Here is a 19,956-nt window from a genome sequence, read left to right as displayed (position 1 = left end):
TATTAGGAAATTCCAAGGATTTTAGGGGCCCTGTGTCAAAAATGAGGATGAAGACCAAATATATGTATATATTTCTTATTATTAATTATAATACCAGAACTCCATAGCTTCTTGTACCTCCCTCTATCATAATACTTCTCAGCCTGCACTGTAATTGTTGGCTGTTATGTCTTTTTTTCCCACTGGGCCTTGTGCTCCATGAGAGTAGAGATTTCATATTCAATTCTGTTTCCCCAGATTCTGTCTAAATGACTGGGACATTATTAGGTGCTCAGAGCATGCCTGTGAATGAATGAATAAATGAATGAATAAAAGATTTTTCGAGGTAGATCACACACAAGAGTTGTTTTTTCTCTCTGAGAATCCTACTCTGCTTATAGAACCCTTCCAACTCCAGCAGAACAGGAGAATGAGTTTTATAGCCAGCATATTTTCACAGAGATCAATGTGTCCTCCAAGATTTCTGCAATTTTTAGTTTGCTCTTTTGTGCAAAGGAAAATAGCAATGTCAATAGCAAAAGGTTAAGAAACATGCCAGCCAAAGAAATATATATATTTTAGAGACAGACTTAGAGGTTGAGACAGAGATAGAAAGATGGAGAAGAATATGGAACTACTTGCTAGTCCAAAATGGTTTTGCATGGATCATGAAAAGGCATAAGACACAGAAGTAATTGAGAGGATTTCAAAAATTTAAAACCAGATAAAGAAGTAGAAGGAAGAAAAAAAAAGAAGTAGAAGATCCCAGTAGAGCCAGGTCATAGACAAATGTCTTTCCAGCTAGTTTTGCACTAAAGAGCATTGAATAGTTTAAAAGTATCACCAAACTCTAGTGGAAACTATATATTATCTGTAATATTCTTTAAATATGAACACATAAGATAATTTAATTACAATATAATGAAATTATAATAAAGCATAAAATAATTTAATTATAGATAATAGGTACCATTATATCAAGTAAGCTCTCTACTTATTTCTTATTTTTAAAAATCAATTCAAAGAACTCTTCAGAAATTCTTAAGAAGGGAAGCATAGAAGGATTGGATACAACAGTGCAGTTGTTCTCCTGTTACCCAGAGGAAGTAGCAAAGAGAAGTAGTAACTTTTAAAGAATGGAACCTGAACAGAATCGCTCCCCCCCCTCCACTGGGATGGGCACCCTACCTCTTACAGTAGTGTCCTATGGGCACAGGTGGCCAGGTCAGGTCAGTTGCATGAGTAGCTTCTCCAGGCTCTGGAATTTGGACAGGCCTTCAAGCCTCTGGCGTTGCCATAGAGAGGTGGCAGTCTGGTTCCTAGGAAAAAAAGCATGCAACACTAGAGAGGCCTGATTATTTTCACAACATGAAAGGTAGTTTTCATTCCTATTTTGTTGAGTATATCATTTGATCCTGATTGATATTGTTATCTGACTTCAATCTCTTGACTTCTCGATGCTAACATCAACTCTACCTCCTCTGGATTTGGTGTTATCACTCTTCTGAGCTTCTTACTTCTCCCACTTCTTTTAAAGATAGTCTTTACCAGCTTCAAATTTGTGAATTTCATATATCCTGCTCCTTCTCCTGGCCCAGAACCCAGCCTTGACTTTACCAGATCCATCATTCCAGATCCTTACAGAGAAAGTGTTCAGTCATAATACAGCCAATCAAGAGAACTTTGTCAGATTAATATAGAGTGATTAGTGGTAGGACTCAAGCAAAAAATATACACTCTTCTGTCTTGTTAGCAAAATCAAAAATGAGACCCAAAAGTATTAATATAATCATTATATATAGTGTAAGCAGGTCTAAATCTTCAATAAGAACCCTCATGGTAATTCAAATGTTCCTAAAAAACTGAACAGGTAGCATTTGTCTCACTAAAATAGAGGGACAAGCTGGGTCATGTGTCAGTTGAAAATTTGTACTCTGTTTTTCCTTGTTCTTACTATTGCCAGAAGGAACTGTCAAACAAAATACACTTTCCTATTTCACTAGGAAATGGCTTCAGTTATCAATTTCCCCCAGAAACTCTGTTCCTCTGAGTGATTTCACCAAATTTCCAGTGTCCTATAGCCATGGAACTATGGAGCCAAAAGGGAATCGGAAGATGCTTGAGACAGGAGGCTCTAAACTCCTCATAGACCCATCTGAGAGTATACTGACTGGTACAGAACTTTGCCCTAGAAAAGTGCACCTACACACAATATTTTGCATACAACTTTTGCGTACAAGTCCCCTCTCCAAAGCCCACATGCCCCAAATCAAACAGATCTAATCCCATCATCTAAGCCAACCACGATCTTATTTATGGATAAAGATAGCAAGATCCATGACAAAGCTGATTTGACAAAGTGGCATTTCCTTGTCTCCCAACTTTCTCCCCATCACATGGCATGATCTCCCAATGGAAACTGCAACAATGTGAGCAATTTGAATAGGAAATGGGTATTTTAAAACCTCAATTATCAATATAAGACTGTAGCTTCACCTAAGATTATAGATTATACTTAAAGTATATCACTAAAATGAAACTATCATAATAACATAATAATTATCGAACAGCTACTGTATACCAGGTAACATTCAAAATATACTTCATTAATCTGCATCACTACCATACTATAGTTATAAAGCTTGTTCTATGGAGGGGCTGAATGGCTTACACAAGGTCACACAGTGACAGAGCCAGGGTGTGAACCCAGAATGTGGCACCAGTGACTGTGGTCCTGGAACCACTGTGCCTGGAACCACTGTGATACTGCTCTGTCAAAAGCTGAATTTGCAAAACAAATATAAATGTAAATAGATTTTTTTTAATGAAGTATCTCTTTATTCCTGTCAAGAATCTACAGGGACTCAATTTAAGCAAAGCATGTTCTCTAGCATGCAGTAATGAATAGTTAAGAATGGTTTGCAATTAACCAATCAATTTTTTGTATCTTAATCCATGCTCTTCAAGGGCTTCAAATTACTTGAAAGTGTTCTCTCAAGCATTTTAAACATTTCTCCCTATAATCTCGTTTACACTATTCATTTCTAAAATTTATAAAGAAATTGTTTTAGTTGACTGAGGTTCTCATTTCCCCAATACTTGTAACTAAATTAATAAGAATCAGGGCTCCTGGGTGGCTCAGTAGATTAGCTGCCTTCAGCTCAGGTCATGATCCCAGGTTCCTGGGATGGAGCCCCATGTGGGGCAGCCTTTTCAATGGGGAGCCTGCTTCTCCTTCTTCCTCCACTCGTCACCACCATTCTTGCTCTCTCTCTCCTGTCTCTCACAAATAAATAAATAAAATCTTTTTAAAAATTAGTAAGAACTATAATTGGCTTTTTTTTTTTAAGTAAAAAAGGTCTTACAGATCATTTAGTGTGACCCACCCATTTTGTAAAAAGGAAACAGCCTAGATATATTAAAGATGATTTTTATGAAGATCTCACAGTAGACACAAAGAACTAAGACACAGTTGTGCTTCCCTATAGGCTGCCTGGGTCCTATCCCACGTCCCACCATAGCTATCCAAAGCTTTAATTTTTTCCCAGTGATTACTTCAATCTTTTCAAATGAAAAGCAAACTCAAGTAACAGAATTTTTTTAAAGGAATTGAAGTTGTAGCAGGCTCAAGTGGTAAATTCACTGACAAAAAAAAATATACTAGCTTTTACTTATTTTTTTTTACAATATATAAAATGCATAATTTTTTAAGGCTTAGTTACTGTATCAGCCATCTTTCTTCATACTTTAAAATAGGAATTTCCAAGCACTGTCTTAAATAAAATTTAAAACAACAGAAATATAAGCTTATTTACTAGCATACCATGAAATATTTCAACTAAAACTTCAAAATGAGAAGTGGGGCAAAAGGAAACCAAACCTCCCCTCTACACTGCTTCCCTGACACTTTGCCCAACCTCCCCAGGATGTGAAGCCCATTGATGTATGGAACCAATCCACTTCAGGCAGGTGGAGAGGGAACAAACATCTCCCAGGTCCAGAGAGCCAAGCCCTGGGCCAGACTCTGCAAGAAGCCTCTGGTTTTCTGTTCACAGTAAGTGAACAGAGGTGACCACACTGAGGGTCAAAGATGAAGGAACTTGCCCAAATCTCAGGTGCAGTGTATGAGAGGCAGAACAAGAATGTGAGCTTAGATCTGCTGTTCTCAGCATATGTGCCCTTTTCAAAAAAAAAAAAAAAAATGCCACTGAGGATAAAGAAGTGATATATATATATAGATATATATATAGATATATATATACACATATATATATAGATATATACACACTCACATAAACATACACATATATACATAATGGAACATTAATCAGCCATAAAAAGAATGAGATCTTGCCATTTACAACATGGATGGATTTAGATATACAGTGCTAAGTCAGTCAAAGAAAGACAAGTACCGTATGACTTCACTTACATGGAATTTAAGAAATGAAACAAATGAACAAAGAAAAATAAGTGAGATACTAAACCAAAAAACAGATTCTTTAACTACAAAGAACAAACGAATGTTTACCAGAGGGGAGGTGACTGGGGGGGTGGGGAGGTAGGGGGAGGAGGGCGGGAGGGGCAGCTGTTAGTTGAAACAGGTGAAGGGAATTAAGAATTCACTTATCATGATGAGCATTGAGTAATGTATAGAACTGCTGAGTCACTATTTTGTGCACCTGAAACTAATATAACACTGTATGTTGACTATATTGGAATTAAAATCTAAAAAACCCCACCTAGGTATTGTAGACAACTATGTGCCTTCAAGGATGTTAGAACTAGTTGAGGAGGAAAGAAAACACTAGAATTCTATATAGAGTAAAAGTACAAATATGGGTATATAAAATGAAAAAAAATGCAAATACAAATATAAAGATAGTTATCAAGAGGTGATTTTTACCTCTAAAATGGCAACATGAAATGCTAAGTATAAAATATAGAAGCAGCCCAGGTGGGCAGCCCGGGTGGCTCAGCAGCTTAGCATTGCCTTCAGCCCAGGGTGTGATCCTGGAGTCCCGGGATCAAGTCCCACGTCGGGCTCCCTGCATGGAGCCTGCTCCTCCCTCTGCTTGTCTCTCTTCTCTCTGTGTATCTCTCATGAATAAATAAACAAAATATTTTAAAAAAAAGAAGCAGCCCAGGAAATACAGAAAGTGGAAAGAGGGAGGGGAGAAGGGAGAAAGTGAGGGAAATACTCAACCAAGTCATTTCTACCCTTGTTATTCAAAACATGGTACACAGATCAGCAAGGAGATCATCATCTGAAGTTAGAAGTGCAGACTCTCGGGCCTGGCCTACACCTATTAAATCAGAATCTGCATTCTAACAAATCTACCAGGTGATGTGTGTGCATAAGAAAACCTCAGAAGCATGGTCTTTATGAAGCATCAAACAGCAAACACATTTGGAATTCCAGAAAGGAAGAAGACAGGGGTGATTGGAGAGGGCAACTTGTAGGCAGTAGAAGTTGATCTGCTATGAGACTATGGGTGGAATTCCTATGAGGTATTTAGAATTTACTGGGGAAGCAAGAGAAACGTATGAGAAAGAATAGGTATGTAAGAAGTGAAGTGGGTGCAGGAGAAGAAAGAAAATCATGCTGCCCAAGGTGAAAGGTAACTGGAGAAGAATGTTTAGAATTTTCCCTTACTATGGCTTAGGTTTACATATTCCCACACAGACTGTTTCAATTTACAGAGAGAAAGAAAATTGTTAAAACAAAGTATGTACATTCGGCATCTGGAAAAAATGGGCGCTCTTGGGGAGGAACAGCTGGAATCTTCCAACACGTGTGTGCTGATTCTCTCACCAGAGACCCATCTACAGAATGGGCAACTTTGGTGTGCCCCAGTGAAGCAGTGTTCAGACACATGCCAGGGCTCTGGCTGCCTACAGGTGCAACACATTTCATAGAGCTTTTCTGTTTTGCAGGTCTTATTGGCATAAAGAGGTTCTGAATGCAGTAACCATCTGCCGAGTGGGGGTCCTAGCACGTAAAGTAGGTGGCATATGGCCACTGGTTCACTGAGGGTTAACCTGTCCCAATGCATTTTTCTAGACAAAGCAAAATTCACCAAAAAAATAAATAAATAAAAAGGAGGGACCGAGTTCCTGTGGCCCCAGTGATTTGTTATGATCATTAAATGCTGATCATCCAGTAATCCGATGGGTATATGGCCTTAGAAATGAGCCCAGATTCTCTGAATCCAGGACAACCCATGTGTTCATGCAACAGTCACTGGCATTGACCTCAAGTCAGGGTTTTGCCAGCTACCATGGATTTGGGGTAGGGAAAAAAGTGGCCCCTGAATTCAAGTAATTTGCATCTACCTCACAGACAACTAAGAAATTAAAATCCTGTGAGAAGCTTGCTAAATGGGGGAAAGGCAAGGTTTAGGAGTTTAGAGGAAAGAAAACCCCAGCCATGCCAGAGAAGTGAGTAAGCTTCACAAAGAAGGCAGGAGTCAGGCTGAGTGTGGGTAGGCACTTGCCCCAAAGGGAGGAACGAGTGAGCTAGAAGTGTTGAGGCTGTAGAGGTTACGGATAAGAATATAGATTTTGGAATCTCGTGGTCCAAGGCTCAAAATAGTCTTTGCAACTTAGTAGCAGCAGCCCCACAGAAACTATGGGAGGTAACAGATCTAGTTTTAAAGGAACTAGATTTCCTTGGGGGTGGGGGCAATTTGTTACACAGCTCTACATAATTAATACACTGTGAAACTAATGAGGCTTAAATATCAGGGCTCCTCACTTGCCTTGAGCTCCTCCAAAATCCCAAGATGAGGGGGAAGGCATCCCCAAGCCCTAAGGTCAAGAGGCAGAGAGGTCCCTGAGCAATATGTTCACAGGGCCACAGGTTTTTATAAATATGCAAATTTAAGATATTGGATTTTTGTGATGTTTAAGATATTTGTTAGAAACTTTAAATTTTTAATTAGTTGTGCTTTTTAAATTCATTTTAAACAAAACCAACTTTCATAGAAAAATGAATATATAAATATGCAAATAGACAAACATGCATATAGGCGAGGTGTGTGATGTTGTGCTTAGTGGGATGTTTGATGCTATATATAAACAGGATATTACTTGGGGAAGTAAAGAGATTTCATTTCCTGGTGTAGATAAATCCAGATCACCCTCCCACCCCAAGCAATCTCTTCTCTTCCATCCCTTTCTCGTGCCACCTCCATGCAGAGCTCTGCCCCTCCCCAACTTCTACAAGGAATCTGGACTCACCAAACATATGTGATTTTTCCAGTGTTTCAGGGGAGGCTGGCTGCATCATGAGGAAAAGATCACAATGCTCCCCTCCAAGGCACTGCATCCACACGGCTGACCTTATCTTAGAGCCCATCTGCTCACCATTTGACCCAGCCCCAAACCCCCAATCCCACAGTGCCATTCTTCTGTCACTTGCAGACCACTAGAAAGTTCAGTCTCATCCCTTGCTGCCTTGGATGACTTTTCTCCTGAAGATGCCTCTGTGCAACTCTAGGGAACAACCCATCCCAACTGGTTGTAAATCCATGCTGGAACATCTGGATGAGCACCACCTCAAAAACAAGTCTGAAATATGATTCACTGTCCTCCTTTACTTTAGGTTAAAGATCACTACGACTGAACTGAGAAATGGTAGTAAGAAAAGACCAGAGGTAAGTGTCTCCAGTATATCACACCCATTCCAAATGAATATAACTCGCAGCGTGGTGTAGAAATTAAGGTCTGTTCACAGAGAGAGAAGTCATGAAAAAGCAAAGCACAGGATGGTCCTGGGAATTTAAAGGAACCTGCATCAAGCAATGAGTACCTTCCTCATGCCAAGTCGTGATTTAGTTTCACCTGTATCACACTGTCCACATTGTTCATTTGAATCGTATTTGTTTTGTGGTTTTGTCTGTATGTAAATTGCAAATGTGTTTTGATTGTGGACCTCTATGAGGATGATAAGCATGAGGAACACACTTCATATTGGACCATATATAAGTCAACATTTGGGGCAGGGGGTCTGTGGGCATTTTCTCAGGTTTAAGGATATTGGCTTAGCATTCTAGAAAATGATCAAAGAAAAATATAAAGGGAATTCTCACTATGATCTCATTTATTCATTCATTTGTTCACTCACTCACTCAACACATGTCTATTGGATACTGATTATTCATGGATAAGAACCATTTGAAACACTGGGTAGAGCAATAAATAAGTTAGACAAGTCATGATTCTCCTGCATTTTACTTTCTAGGAAAAAAGAGAAGGAAAGATAAAATGTTTTTAAAAGACTTTTGAAATATGATGTGTGCACAGAATGAAATAAAACAGGAGGATTTGATAACAAGTGGCTGGAAGGCTATTTGATTTGATGAATAGAAAAGGTCTTTCTTTGAAGCGACATTAAAACTGAGACCAGGAAAGGAGCAGCCATGTGCAAAAACCAGAGGATTAATGTTCCAGGCAGACAAAGCAGGAAGTGCCAGTGTCCTGGGGTGAGATGGCTGGAAAAGAATGAGTGAAGGAAGAGGAGGAGAGATAGGCAGGTTTGGACCATATTGAGGCTTTTAAGCTGTTTGAATGAAATCTATTCTAGGTGCAATGGGAAGCTTTTGGAAAGTTTCTTAGAGGGGAATGACAGGATTCAATTTACACATAGATCACTCTAATGAATGTGTGAAAAATAAACTCTTCACAAGAGTGAAAACAAAAGAGAAGTCAGAAGGCTACTGAAGTAGACCAAGTAAGAAATGACCGGGGCTGGATGAGGGGGTAGCAGTAGGAACGGAAAGAGGTGGATGGATGTGGGATATAGTCAAAGGTATAATCTATAGGACTTACTGATGGATTGAGTGTAAAGATTGGATATAAGAAGGTTAAGAAGGGAAAGAGAAGATTTGCATATGTTTGTAAATTTTTGGATTGAGGGTTTTTTTTAAAGATAAAACAGCATGGATATAAAACAATTCTGAATGAAACTATAACAAAACATTAAGAGTTAAGAGCTAATATCTTGAATGGTGGAAATAATTTTGCTTTTTCATGTGATATTAATTATTTTAAAATGAAAAAAATATATTTAATACTTTTTCATATTCCTGGTAGTGAATATTTTTTTTTTTTGGCACACACTTTCAAGGCCCCAGGTCAACTGAGGAAAGCAGATGTCTTTGTTAGGAGTCTGAAAAGATGCCCTGAATAGAGGAAGCCAAAGATGGGGACCCAGGTCAACGAATGACCTCACAGAAAGTAAGGGCACAGGGAGCCATAATGGGGAGATCTGACTTACCTGAGCTGCTAAGACCCACCTGGGCTTCACGACTGCTTCCAAAGAGTTAGCAACACCTATCTGTCCATGCTCAACAATAACTGCTGCCCGTATCATCATCATCTTGGGGCCCCTTCGAATGACAGGGTTGTTCCTCTGCCAAGGCACAGAGCTGGTACCAATCCATTCCATACTCACCACCCAGGGCTCAAGAAGAAAACATCGAATAACATGGCCATGAGGTCATATCCAAATTGCTACATTTTATCTTATTATCATGCCTGATTATTAACATAACCAACTTTATATGATTTTATAGATGGCAGAACTGAGAAACAAAGTCCATTTCTATAATTGTGTAGCTATTTGGTGATTCGGTCCTATTTTTTTCCCAGCACACTACTAAATACAGCAGTTCAGTGTTTCCCAACCTTTTTCACACCATGCCACACATAGAAACTGGTGTTTTTACAGGATGCTGGGGCAAATGGATGAGGATGCTCAAGGCCTGGCACAATTTTCTCAGGGGTTCCATCTGCCTCAGGGCTTATGTGGTCACACAAAAACAAGTCAGTAAGCTTCTTGACATACCTTTTGCTTACAGGGTACTTAATCTGGTGGTTCCCAAATTTTCCAAAAATTTAGAAAGTTTTGGGTGTGTTTTTGAGAGAGAGAAAGAGCAGGGGAGGGGAGGGACAGAGGGAGAGGGAGAGACAAAACCTTAAGCAGAGACTCACACCCAGCACAGAGCCTGACTCAAGTCTCAAATTCATGACCCTGAGATCATGACCTGAGCTGAAATCAAGAGTCAGATGCCCAACAGACTGAGCCACCCAGGCGTCCCCAAAATTTGGAGAGCTTTTGAAATACAGATTCCCAGGCCTTGCCCAGAACATATTAGTTAAACGGCTTTCCATTGCAAACAACAGAAAATAAGGACTCAAACTGTCTTAAACAATTAATAGCAAGTTTAGGTGTTGGTCAGTTATAACAAAGTCCTATTCTGAGTTCATCGCCTTTGCCTTCAGGCTGCTTCCCCTCCTTGTTCAAACATGGTTGTAACACTTCTGGGCATTAAAGCCAGAGATCTAGCCTTGTGCGTGTCCAGCTGTGAGCAGATGGCAGCTTTGTCTGAATGAGAAAAACTAGCCCGTTCCCATTCAGCTGTACCTCAGGGAGCAGGACAAGGGCTACAAGTTAGTCCCCCAGACCCTCTCCCCTCACTGTGCCCAGTGGTGTGCTGGAAAATGTTTAACCACCAGCTTGGTGGTTGGTGATTGGTAGAGCTTCCCAATTTCTGTGGTGTAAATATGTCCCGTGCAGCCGGTTTGAAGCTCGGGGTGTAATACGAAAGAACACGGGGTTGGGAAGTGATGTTCACCATCAGCACACCTTGGTCACAGAAGCAGCCAGGTGAGCAACACAACCTGCAAGGCCCAATGCAGCAGACCCGCCTGTAACTACACCTAGTCCCACACGGGAAGAAACCACCAAAATAGAACTATAACACTGGCAAGATTTTATAAAAATAATGAGTTCTTGGTTCCGAGTACAAACTCCTCTAACTGCACTTTAAAAATCGTTTCAGAACCACCCCCCCACCGAAATGATACTCCGTTTGAAAACTAATAATGAACAGAAGCTATATATTTTAAGTAACACAATGATCATGACTATAAGTTATTACTCATTAGTGGGAAAGAAAACCCTATATAAAAAAAAAAGTAGAATTCAAAAGACTCTAGGTAAGGAATTAATCACTTTTATAAATAGCATCAAAGGAGATGATTGTACCTTTGGATTCTGTTGAAAGCACAAAATTTATTTTAGAAAATTCCTATCCCCAATACTACTTAATAATATAGAGGAATCTTAATATAGAGCAATCTATTACATAGTTATGCAATTTTTCCTTTGCCTTAAATACTTACTTTAAATTGTGTTTTATATAAATGCTGGCATGCCCCTTCCATTTATTTTTATTTTTTTTACTAACATGGGGTCCAAAATTAAGGGGGTTGCTATATAGCCCAGCGGTGAAAAGTATCACCTCTCCATCAAGCTGCCTCAGATGAAGCCCCAGTTCTACGACCTACCAGTGCTATAAACTTGGTCCAGCCACTTAACCTCTCTTCCAACTCCAGTGGCCTCATGGGTACCATGAAGGGAGTAACAGTAACTAGATCTCTAGACTTATAAGAAGGGGAGAGGAAATAATTCATGCCTGTGCTCAGCACTGTGCCCAGCACACAGCAGATACCCCCCAGACGTTTGCCACAGGGCGCTCAGTCACATGGGCAGATCTGGTGACCAAAAGGCCTGTGGACTCTGTCCAACCAACCATCATGATAGCTACACTAAGCACCTTCTCAAGACAGTTTATCATACTGATGGAGCATGCAGTCTGTGTCAGGCTCGGGACAAGTATTCTAACTCACATGTCTTTTATTTCACGGTCATGGCTGTATGATTTTATGGAGGCACTTCCTCTTTTCCCCCTCACTGTTCATTTTCCCAGAGGGTTTTTATTGCCTCCACCCCAACACTGCACTATGTATTTTGTCATCCACTTAGGACTTAAAGAGAGAAGTCCCCAACCTAAGTGACAAAAGATTCCTACGTTTACAAAATGTGGTGCTTTCATTTTGAAGACAGGAATGTGTTTTGTTTTCACTATTTTGTTTTGTTTTGTTTTGTTTTGCAAAGGCTGGCCATGTAAGGAGCAGAAAGAGGTGAAAGTGGAGTTGAATAGGAGGAGCTGAGGACTTTTGATTCAATAGTGGAAGAAAAAGAATTGTCCATTATGAGGACCAGGGAGTTGAGAGCAAGGAGACTCAGAACTGTGCATCGCCAGCTGAAGACCAACTAAGGACCACACCTCCTGTCCACACCTACCACTTCTCCATCATCTGTGGACAGCACACTTTCAGTGACCCTGGCCCCTAGGGTAAGTTCTCAGGGGGAAAATGGATGGGCAACCTCTGGCAGGATACCCCCTCTTTTCATAAAGGCACTGGCTGGGATCAGCAGGGAAGTTCCCTATGAGTCATGCTGTGGCCGATACATCACCTCTGTTATACCTTGACTAGCACAGGTGTTCTACATCAGGGTTTCTCCGCCTCCACACTATGGACGTTTTGGCTGGGCAATCAATTGTTATTTGGAGCTATCCCATGCATTGTGATAGCACCTGCCCCCTCCTTGTAACCACCCAAAATGCCTCCAGACATCGCCAAATGTCCCCTGGGGGGTAAGGAGATACCAAACCACTCCTGGGTTTCACACAATAACCACATGACACAGGTGTGATCTCCATGGCACAGAAAGAACAGAAATGCAGATCATCTGTAGGTTGCCCAAGGTCCCAGAACTGATGAATGGCATGCCTTATTGGAAGCATGCATTTCTTCACTGTTCTGCCTCTCATTACGTGACTTCCAAGTCTCTCAGAATCTTTGAGGTTTGCAGGCATTTCATAAATGTTTGTTAAATTCAGCAATAAACGAATGAACTTTATAACTGTCGCATTTTCATTGTCTAGGTTCCAGGGCTCCATCAAAGCAGATAAGCAGAAAGTTCTTACTAGGTGACAAGATCCACTTGTTGCATCTTGAGACTGAAGTTGTGATATTCAGTCAAGTTCACGCCAGTGTACACCGAACTTTCATTTGGAGGGGCCTGAGTTATATGAGGTTATGCTGAACTACTGGTCGCAGATCACAGGCTCTGTGTGACAGACCCAGGACAAGATGTCAATTTCTCTGACACCCAGAGTTCTCATTCCTAAAATATTCTCACTGCATTCCTTTGTGAGGCCCAGAGATGTGGCAGGTAAAGTGTCTGAGACAAAGCCTGGCATGTAGGTAATAATCAGTAAAACTCCTGCCATCGCTATCATCACTCGCTGACACCAACTGTCTGTATCTCAGATAAATCAAAGAACGGCAGGAGGTTGCCCCTTCCTCCCTATATCAGCTAAGATCTCGGATCATGGATATTACAATTCTTATACTGAATAGGAGTGAGCCTTGGCCTGGGCGTCAGGAGACCTGGATTCTTGTTCTGACCCTAATTAGTCACGTGGAGGTGACAATGTCACTTGACCCTCTGAGACTGTTTCATAGTCTGACATTTAAAAGACAAGATAGCTCAGATCTTTCCTAAATCTCTTATCCTTTGAACCTGTGTGTATGAGATGGCCATCTGCTACAGTCGTGAAACAACAATCTCCCCTAAGCCATTCCAGTGAACTGCTATGGAATTTAGATTAGAGCTGTAGAAATCAATAATCAAGCCACCAAACATAGAAGTTAGCTATCATGACTTGATTATTTCTATGCATGGCAAATAACTTGGGTTTAAATATTTATGATTTTGCACCCAGTTCAGGAATGTAGTCTTCTGTCATGTATTGAGTAAAAATAATCAATGGAAAATAATGCCTCCCATCAAGCTCCAGTCAAATTGAACGTTGAGTAACCTAACTGCAGACACAGCAGATTTAAAAAAAAAAAAAATCAATCTTCCAACATGAGGCCTAAACTTATAAATACTGAACAACCTGTTCTTTCCTATGTTTGTGACATTCTCTCTGTCCCCACATGCTCTATCAGCTTTCAAGGCCTACTGCAGCTGGACAATGAAGTCAGTCTCTTGAATCTTCTGAGAAGAGGGGTCACTTGCTGCCTCTGAATTCATTCAAAAATTCATTCAAAAATATTCGTGACACATTTATTGAATACTTACTCTGTCATATTCCCTGGAGCTCAGGGCAGCGGAGATGATGACAAAACCACACAGAAGTACTTATACGGTGTGTTCTAGGAGCATCTTCCTTGCTGAAAGCCTAAGGGAAGGTTACACAGGCAAATGTGCAGAGATGGTAGAAAAGAAGAGTGGGAGGTGGGAGACAGGGACAAGTTGATGCCACTGCTTTGTTCTAGAGTCACTGCATCTTTAGGAAATAAGACACTGTTTCAGAACCATGATCTGTAAGAAAGTATAATTAATAAGCCTATAAGAGAAAGGTTAGGGATGATTTGTGTCAGCTGGCATAAGCCGGGACAAGCTTAATGGGGAGGGGGGCGTTGACAGGACCAGATTAGTACTTTATAAGAGAACTCTGACAACAGCATGGAAGGTGAAACACAGAAGGGCAAGACCGAAGAAGAAAAGAGACAAGCGTTAGGACGCTACTGCAGTGACAGCTCGCATACCATGGTGACATGAACAAAAGTAGGTAGCAACAAGTGAACATGAGGATGAAACCCAAATGCCCAAACTAGGTATTTCAGAATTGCCAGTTCTTCAGTCAGATTGGTCTTTAATGCCTCTTTTTAGTAATAACCTGGTCAGATTTTGCTATCTGACTCACAAAACCAATAGGGAATATTGTTCTTTTTTCTTTTCTCAAGAGGATTTTATATAAGATTTCTTCCTTAAACATCTGGTTAGGATTTGCTGGGAAAGCCATATGATTCTGGATTGTTCTTGGTGGGAGCTTTTTTGTTTATGGAGCTATATCATTAATACCTACAGGCCACATACAATTTCGTACTTCCTCATTACATCTAATTTTGCTTCTGTGAAGGCTTATTTCTCCTACTAGCATATAATCCTCTTGAAGGCCAGAACTTTGTCTTCTGCTCATTTGCAACTCCAGTGCCTATCTTGGAACCTGGCACATTGCAAACGTACAATGGATCTAATTTAAATAACTGTATTATTCATTTGGGAATCATTCTGAATATTTAATACCAACATAATAGATACGTATTTTGTCTTATGGTCTTTATTTATCTCAGTGGTGTCTATGAGAAAGGTTAATACGTTCTCCAAGGACTAATAAGGGCCACAAGAATATATGAGCACTTTAGTACATCAGCAACCCGAGGGAAAGAAAGAGGCAAAGGAAGAAGAAGGTTTTGTGATCTGTTTGAAGAAGTTTCCAGTCTGGTAGATGAAACAACATGCACATGCCAGTTTAGAAAAACTAAACATTTTCCTTTCTAGTTCTTGAAAAACACGGATTTTAGATCCCATTACTGCTTTCAAGGGTTGCACTGAGCAGACATAGCTCTTCTGCAAGTACTCCTTCGAGAAATCTCAGGATGATGCTATCCCCTCCATAATTTAAGTGTTCTATTATGTGGTAACTTATACTTTACTACTGGGCTTAAAATTTATATTGCATTCTTTAAGAGCTTGGCAATGCACTGCAAACAGGCAACGTGAAACACCTTGGAAATACTCTCATAATATCGGCATCATTCTGATTCCCTGGTGGGAAGGGAGGTAAGGCAGGGCTGTCTTGGCAAGTACAGGTTCCAGAAAGCCAGACTGGAATAAGGGGTTTCTCACTTTCTTTGCTCCCTGTGCCAGTAGCCAGAAGGCTAGGACCACAGAGCGGACCTGGAAGAGCTTATCTAACTGGAGTCTGGGACCAAGGGTCAATGAGCAAAGGATGGTCAAATTCATAAAACAAAGAGCAACAGATCAAGACACAATTCAGGAAGGGAATCAAGCAAAAAACTGGCGATCATTAGCTTTTGTTCTCAGCTATTCTTGGCATTCTGACTAAGTGTTAGCCATATTTATGCACAGAATCTATGATGAAATAATTAGTTTTTAAAGGGAAGGACAACATAAATTTTGATCAGAGAGACCAGGCTTCAATGTTACCTTGGCCTCTTACTAGGTGTGTGATCTGTAAGGAAAACAACCAAAAAAACAGTTAATCTTACTAAGTTATAGGTTCTTCACCTGTAAAATTAAAAATAATCTTAAGGCTGTATCAACAGTTAAATGAGATAGCACATATGAAATTCCCTAAAATGTATAAAAGGCAATTCATAAATGCTATTTCCACGTACAGTTTGTATTAAGCCGTATTAGGTGCTATAGTAAGTAAACTTTGAATTCTAAATGACTTAACACAATGAAAATTCTCTGCTTACTCACATCACAGCCCAATGTGGGTGGTCTGTGATTGGGAGGCTTCTACAGTCTAATGCAGGGATACAGGCTTCTTCATCCTGTGGAACCCCTGCTCCTATGATACCACTGTCTCCTCCATTCAGTCAATGAGAGCAAAAGAAGACTATGATGAAGGCACACCCACTTTTTATCCATTCTGACCCAGAAGTGACACATCAGTGTCATGTTTCAGGAACCCTGAGATTAGGAGACTCTATTGTTATGTAAAAATTCTGGCAAAGCTTCTCATCTTCCCCTCTGGAGACCCATTATCTTCATTACCCTGAAATGTGAGCAAATCTGCTCTGGGTTGGAAAGGGAGACATTTCTATCTTTATCATCCCAAGGGTGATTAAATTTGCTATAGAAGGAGTCACCATATCTTTCCAAGGCCATTTGCTTCTATAAACATTCTTGAAAAGATAGTATGAAACAATTTGGCTGTTAATACCTGAATGTCTGGAAACCTGAGAGATTCAAGGAGAATTGTCCCCCAAACACTTTTATAATGCCTATTTCTGTAGACAAAGAAATTGAGATTTTGAAAAGCTTACTACCTTCCTGGAGGCCACCTGATGGCAAGCCATGAGTGAAAAAAAAATGAAGACTTGAGCCAGGTCTCCTTTATTCTCAGACTGTTGACACCATCCCGCAGTGTTCACAAGATAAACCCAAGTAATAGCAGAAATGAAGAAAGATCCCACATGCAAATCTCACTCTCCTGTTCCTAATGGATGCCTGAGTCTTAGTCCCTTGACCTTTCTGAGACTCGGCTCTCTCTTCTACTGACTATAAAAAGACACCCTCATGGTGAGATTGTGGTGAGAATTAACATGAAATCATACTGTGAAGAGGGAGACATAGACATGGCCAACACGTACATGAGAAAATGCTCCGCATCACTGGCCATCAGGGAAATACAAATCAAAACCACAATGAGATCCCACCTCACACCAGTGAGAATGGGGAAAATTAGCAAGGCAGGAAACAACAAATGTTGGAGAGGATGTGGAGAAAAGAGAACCTTCTTATACTGTTGGTGGGAATGTGAAGTGGTGCAGCCACTCTGGAAAACTGTGGAGGTTCCTCAAAGAGTTAAAAATAGATCTGCCCTACGACCCAGCAATTGCACTGCTGGGGATTTACCCCAAAGATACAGATGCAATGAAATGCTGGGACACCTGCACCCCGATGTTTCTAGCAGCAATGTCCACAATAGCCAAACTGTAGAAGAAGCCTCGGTGTCCATCGAAAGATGATGGATAAAGAAGATGTGGTCTGTGTGTACAATGGAATATTACTCAGCCATCAAAAATGACAAATACCCACCATTTGCTTCGATGTGGATGGACCTGGATGGTATTATGCTGAGTGAAATAAGTCAATCGGAGAAGGACAAACATTATATGGTCTCATTCATTTGGGGGATATAAAAAATAGTGAAAGGGAATAAAGGGGAAAGGAGAGAAAACGAGTGGGAAATATCAGAGAGGGAGACAGAAAATGAGAGACTCCTAACTCTGGGAAACGAACAAGGGGTAGTGAAAGGGGAGGTGGGCGGCGGGTTGGGGTGACTGGGTGATGGGCACTGAGGGGGGCACTTGATGGGATGAGCACTGGGTGTTATGCCATATACTAGCAAATTGAACTCCAATAGAAAAAAAGAAAAAAAAAACGAAAAAAAAAAAGAAATCATACTGTGAAGCAGCAAAAAGAGTGCCCAGCACCACACAGACCCACTGTGGTGAAGAACAAGACCTCAAAGTCACGCCAGTGGCTACTTGAGCTGTTATTTACTATCTGTGTGACTTTGAGGCATTTATTTAACATCTTCGTAACTCAGTTAAGCTATCTGTACAATGGGTATAATAATAGCATCTATACGCTAGGGTAGTTGGGAGGATTAAAGAAGATGATCCCTATAAAGCACTAGAGCTGTGCAGTACTGCATCAGAGCAATGCACCAAGTGTTGGCAACTGTAATTTCTGCAGGCATGCCATTGATCCCACTGCTCTAGAGAACCCTCTGTGCAGGGGACTTCCTCAAGGACCTCCTCTGGGAAGGAGGCACATAACAAGTCACCAAGTCACTTGGTCACCAACCCCACTTTGATCAGAGCCGCTCAGCTTTTACTTTTATTATTCCTTGCTAGATTTCCTCTAAGGGGATTCTGTATTAAAAGCAAATAAGAACCACCTCTCTCTGTGTTGCTGCTTCTTACTTATACAAGGGCCTCAGTAAGTCACTCCCACCTCTCTGGCCTGTTTCTACATCTGTAAAAGGTGGGAAGGGGGGGAGGGAACAATAATAATTCTCACTGCCTTTCCTTCTTGTTGTCTAGGCACTAACCTTGTACATCCTTTGTAGCAGTACCTCTTTCACCTGTTCTTAGTGATGGACATTTCAGTGTGAATGAGTAGGACAGCAAGTTCAGAGGGAAAGAAGTAGAAGAGCATGAGATATCTGTGGGAATTGTGCAGCCTCTGCCCTTGCACTGAGTGACTAGCAGTTCTGGGGGCTTTAGCCGAGTGGATGATAAGAGAAACACTGACTCTAGATATAGATCAATCTATGTTCCCCAACCTAGTGATATTAGTAATATTTTTATCTCCGGCTATCTGTCTCCTCTGTTTCTCAGTTGATTCCTATGCATTGGGACAGAAAACTTTTGATTACTGGTTATAAACTGCTGACGCAAATAGCTCTAGAATATATTATAATAACAACACCAATATTATATACATATGTATATTAATCTAGGATTTTCCCTATTTAGTTTTTAAATTCCAGAGATGTTAAATGACTTGCCAAAGAGCTCTTATCTCTGAAGTGGCGAGGGTATAAGTGGAATCCATGTATCTGAGTACCAAGACAAACATTCTTCTCATTCTACTTAATCATGTACAGATCAAAATATAATGGTCAAATGAGGTCATGGGTCTGAAAACTGACCACTGAGGACACAGGACTTTCTCTTGAGACATTAGGATCTTTCAAAAAAAAATCATACTAAGGGGTGTATAGGTGGCTCAGTCAGTTGAATGGCTGACTTTGGCTCAAGTCATGATCTCAGGGTCCTGGGATCAAGCCCCATATTGGGCTCCCTGCTCTGTGGGGAGACTGCTTCCCCTCTCCCTCTGCCCCTTCCCCTAATAGTGCTCTCTCTTCCTCTCTTTTGCTGTCAAATAAATAGAAAGAAAAAAGGAAGGAAGGAAGGAAGGAAGGAAGAAAGAAAGAAAGAAAGAAAGAAAGAAAGAAAGAAAGAAAGAAAGAAAGAAAATACTAAGCAGATTTAAGGACGATCAGCAATTAGAGTCAATATTCATCTGGACCACAAAAAAGGATGATGTGAGAGGGCCTTGGCTTAGCATTTCCATGATATCCTCACCATTCAGAAATGGCTTTGGAGATCTCCGATGCTAAGACACTAACAACAAGCGCCAGAGCTAACCATGATACTCTGAGCAATAATAATGATATATACTGACTGGTTTAGTCCTAGAAACACCACCGAATTTTATGCCACAAAGATCCTGAATGGTTTATAAACTATGCAGAGAAATGAAAAGCAAACAGAATAAACTGGAAGAGCTTAAGAGTGGCAAATAAAACCCCCTATCCAGTAAATGAAACAAGCTGATACATCATTAAGTGGAGTTTACAGACTTGTCTGTGGCTAGGTCAGGACGCCAGCCTTGCTGGCCACATTCCAGGAGCCAATAAAATATGAATTGAGCCATAG

At 40.5% G+C, this 19,956-nt stretch overlaps 1 long non-coding RNA gene across 1 annotated transcript in view; it reads right to left on the bottom strand.

The window, feature by feature from the left end:
• Positions 1-19,956, bottom strand: part of LOC112910732 (uncharacterized) — a 550,603-nt gene that overhangs the window by 496,937 nt on the left and 33,710 nt on the right. Inside the window, exon 2 of the long non-coding RNA XR_003233300.2 lies at positions 1,168-1,298. This is a non-coding gene — a long non-coding RNA (uncharacterized lncRNA). The remainder of the gene's footprint in view (positions 1-1,167; positions 1,299-19,956) is intronic.

The sequence above is a fragment of the Vulpes vulpes genome, chromosome 8 (genome assembly GCF_048418805.1).
Source record: "Vulpes vulpes isolate BD-2025 chromosome 8, VulVul3, whole genome shotgun sequence".
In the NCBI taxonomy this organism is placed as follows: Eukaryota; Metazoa; Chordata; class Mammalia; order Carnivora; family Canidae; genus Vulpes; species Vulpes vulpes.
Note: the sequence above shows the minus strand (reverse complement) of the source record. Positions and strands in the feature narration are given on the sequence as shown.